Here is a 4,555-nt window from a genome sequence, read left to right on the forward strand (position 1 = left end):
ATCTACACTTAGTGGCATAGTGGAGGTATCAACTACGGATCTCAAGTAAGAAGACAAAGTGTGCACTTGTTGTTTCAATTGATCCTTGGATTGCTTATCCTTTTCACTTCTCTCCACCATTCTGGCTGCCATCACATTAAAGTTTTGTATATCAAACTCATGAGAAGAAGGTCCCATATCAATCTTCGTCATGACAAAGTCCGTAGAGGTGGCCTCATTTGTATCTTTCTCAGATATGGGTTGAGCAATCTCTAAGCACATATTCTTTGAATTTGGATCAGTCTTTATTCTTGAGGATACTTTGAGTTTCTTCGGTTTTTCAGCTCTTCCAAAGAGATCAGATATGCTACTAAATTCAGGTACCACCAGCTTTTCTACCTTCCTCTTCTTCAATAGACTTTGTTCTAACCATGGGAATGAAGAATTTTCTGTGGACTCTTGGATGTTTTCCTGTCTTGCTACCAGTGTTGTAGTCACCTCTCTGATTTCTTCAACTTGATGACTTGGATTACTTGGAAATGATGAATCCATGACTAAAGTATTTTGGTGTGCTTCTTGTCATGGGGATTCAATAGGAATGGAGGGAGATATGGAATGCATTCCATCATCGAATCTTGTGTCATCCAGAATTTCCACTGGAACTTGATCCTTTACTCGATTTGCAATAGAATTTTCTTCTATGTCTTTTGCTCTGGATTTCTTCCTCTTTTGTCGAGGTTCATCACCACATGTGTTCTGAAGATTGTTCCTCCTTGGAGGGTCTTCATCTCCATCACTTCCTTGAGTATTTTGTTGAGAAGGAGTATCCCTAGCTGGAGTATGAAAAGAATGCAGTGAAGTAGAGCTCTCAAGCTGATTTCCTTTTCTTCTTGGAGTTTCGTTTGTTGGTCGAGTAGCAGTCATTTGGGCAATCTTCTTCTTAATCCAAGCTTCAGAATTCCTGATTACAAAGCTTTTCCTTTCTCTAACATCTCTCATTTCTGGATCTGCCCAATTCAAATTGGGAAGTGGCTGGGACTGGACTTGCTCAAAATAGATAGGATCAATCAAATCAGATCCATCATCTTCAATGCCTTCTATGGTCCAATCCATCTTGAAATCTTTCATTTGCTTCAAAGTCAACCTTGTCCAATCTCTTTGTCTAACCTCGAACTCATCTTCGCAATCCTCCCAAAAGTCTTCGAGATTAGGAAAATGAAAATAGCCAGGACCTAACTTTAAGTTGTTCTTGACATAATCCTTGCTATCAAAAGGGAACCTCATCTAGTATGGATACAAATTGACCTTGGATAAAGCTTTTTCTGCCTCATCTACTCTTGAACTTGACTCACATCTATAGTGCCCGAGACAAATAGGGAAAGCTACCCCTTTATTCTTTCTATCTCTACATTTCTTTTGAACTGAAACCAATTGTCGACAAAGCTCAACTAAAATGAGCTTATCATCAACATATCTGGGTAACTTGTGTGGATAACCTTCAAATCCTCCTACTCGAAGATAGGTAAATCTCGAAAACTGGATGAAGAAACTTCCATATTTCTTTATCAAATTAGCGGCTTCCTTTGATATTCTGGTGGCAATGTCGCCTTGTAGTAACCTTACTGCCCACATTGTGAAAGCATCATTCACCCGCCTGAAATACACGAAGCTTTCCTCAAGTTGCAATTGCTTGTAATAATGGTAAACTTGAGTTTCTTGATTCAGGACGCCATTAGTACTTAACCCTAGCCATGACCTCAAATTAGCAATAGCATATATCAAGTAAGAGGTCATATGGAAGTGTTGACTCGTTTTGAAGTGCACTAACTGGTCATGTATGTAGTTACTGATGAGATGGCCCCAGTCAATGAATTGCTTACCGGCAGAGATGACTGTTATGAAGAGATACATCCACATTTCAAACTCCGTGGAGTCAGGACTTCCTGTCACTCTATGGAGTAACAAAATCAAGTAACAAATCTCTTTGATGAAAAGAGAACGATGGAGTGTTTTTGGAAGCTGAGACTGTCCTCCTCGTGGCGCAACCATCCATTCTTTAGCCAGATTGTTGAGGCATTTGCTTCTATTATCGCTGAAGTATTTGTAAGCTTTTTGCTTATCGATGTGAGTGAACTTTTCCTTATATGGCAAACGAAGAATAATAGCTATTGAAATTCCATCAAGTTTGGCCATTAAGGATCCGTCTGCAGCTCTTATCTCTCTTGCATCTGGATTATATCTTTTTGAGCATTCTAGTACCAAATCTGTACATTGAATTGATATGGGAAAACATGTTTCTTCGATCAAGCCGCTTCTTGCCACTCTACAAGACAATTTTGATCTGTCACCTTCCATGAAGAACTTTTTGATCTCCTGCAAATTTATGTGCCCAATCTTGGTATCATGAACCTCTAGAATCATGGTGGTGATCATCGGGGCATACTCATACTCTTGAGCCTTGTATTTCATGATGATGTGTTTTGCAGATTCTTATACTAAGAAGTTCTAAAGCGTCTTTTTATTACCAATTGCAGCAAATTGGAAATTTGTAAACAATGTTTAAAAATATCTCTTGACTCCCTCTTATCCCATAGGGTTGAAAGCTTGAAAGATCATTTAAAACAACACCGTGCTACTGTTAGAATCATTGCATTACGTTTCTTTGGGATAGTTTATTAAACAAATCATATCTCTCATTCTCCATATCTCATGATATCTGACACAACTCCTCCTTCAATCTGTATTTGGAAAGAATACTTATAACATATTTAAAGTTCCTTGTGATAGCGAGCATAGGTTTTGAAGTAAACCGACCCAGTATTCTTCAATGCATGAATGATATCGATTTGAACTGAAACTTACATAAGTTCCTCTTTAATCACAAGGAAGTCTTTAAAGCTCTTTTATAACACATTACTCTGCCAGTGCAGAAAGTAATCATGCATATCCATTCTTTACGTTTGGAGAACCCTCTTCCTATAGCAGGCATTTGTAAGATGACATCTTCTCTGAAATGCTGCAAGTCGAAGGATATTTCAAACTAAAAAAAATCTGACAGAAACCTTGCCATTTGATCACTTGTGTTTTTCTAAATTTCTCATTTCATGCATTCCACGAGATAAGATTTCTTTTGAGCCATTCTATAAAGTTAGTCCTCATTGTATACAATATATAAATAACTTTAAAACTTGATGTGATGACATTCTTTAAAATACTTTGTCGGCTTTTGCATGCAGGTTGACCGGAGCACTTCTAATTGCGATGTGAGACAAACGGCATCACCAAAATACAAATAGAAGCAATATCATCGATGGCTAAGGAGAAACAATATCGCCTAAGGTGGCGGAATACACATTGCACTTTCTTAAACTCTTATCAACATATTCACATTGCGCAGCAATAACAATCATGTGCTAAGAATGACAACCATTTCTTTAAGATTATTTCGATCAAACTATCTATTTCAACGTGCATACAATCAATCAAAAACCACAAAAGAGCGCTATCCCATGTCACGGGTCAACAGATCACATCAAGTTTGAAGTAAAACTGCGCATACATGACAATCTATAGATTGTGGATGATGAGAATTATTCACAACTGTCTTTATTGCAATGACAGGCGTTTAAACTTTAACGTTTATACTTTACATTGCTTTGAAGAGAACTATCTGATACACATACCACATATCTACAGAATACAAGGCACTCAAACATTTCGTCTTCAATACCTGCGAGTGGAGTTAGGGAGCACGATAGCATGCATATCTTTCGGCATGCAAAGCAAATGGTTAATAGGTAGTTATAAAACTGATTTTGTTATCTTTCACAAGCCACGTGGTGTATTCAATCCGCCAGATGGACGTTCAAGGGGAAGGCGTTGTCTTTTGAAATACTCACATCTTGTCGATGAGAATAGAGAGGATGAAATGTTTGGTAACTTGTTTAAGTTGGCCAACTCACCGATGAAGAAGTTGTCAATATTTAAACCTTGCGTGATTATTTGAAGAAACATATCAGTCACTTATGTTATTCACCAACTTAGCGGTAACAATCAACTCACTTTTTGAACTTGGTGGATATGGGCGCTTTGATTATTCTACTAACCTGCCGCTAATACTTGGTCAACTGCCAGCTTAGACCGTTGATGATCATGTTTTACTTTAAACTCTTTGAAAATGCCAATAGCAATCCAAGACAATACAATATTATCATTCATTTATTGGCGATTCGAGGGATCATTTAACTTAAAGTTTAGAAGTCAACATGTTACTTTGAATCATATCCTTTACTTTGAAAATGTTCATAGGATTGCAAATACAAATACAAAGAGTTTCTCGATTTTCTCAAAAACATGATTTGTGACCCTTCACCATCATAGCGTGAAGTACAATTATGACTTTTAAAGCTTGGGCGAACTTTGGGAATTCACGTATATTCCTTTTTTTACGAATACATCCAAATATATGATGAACCATTCACACTAAAGTGACCCATTTTTACATGGAAACGAAGAAGAATTATAGTTGTCAAATTTACAATTAGGATCAACAAACTTGGAATGCCATATCTGTAGA

Source organism: Cryptomeria japonica, chromosome 3, assembly GCF_030272615.1.
Source record: "Cryptomeria japonica chromosome 3, Sugi_1.0, whole genome shotgun sequence".
Classification (NCBI taxonomy): Eukaryota; Viridiplantae; Streptophyta; class Pinopsida; order Cupressales; family Cupressaceae; genus Cryptomeria; species Cryptomeria japonica.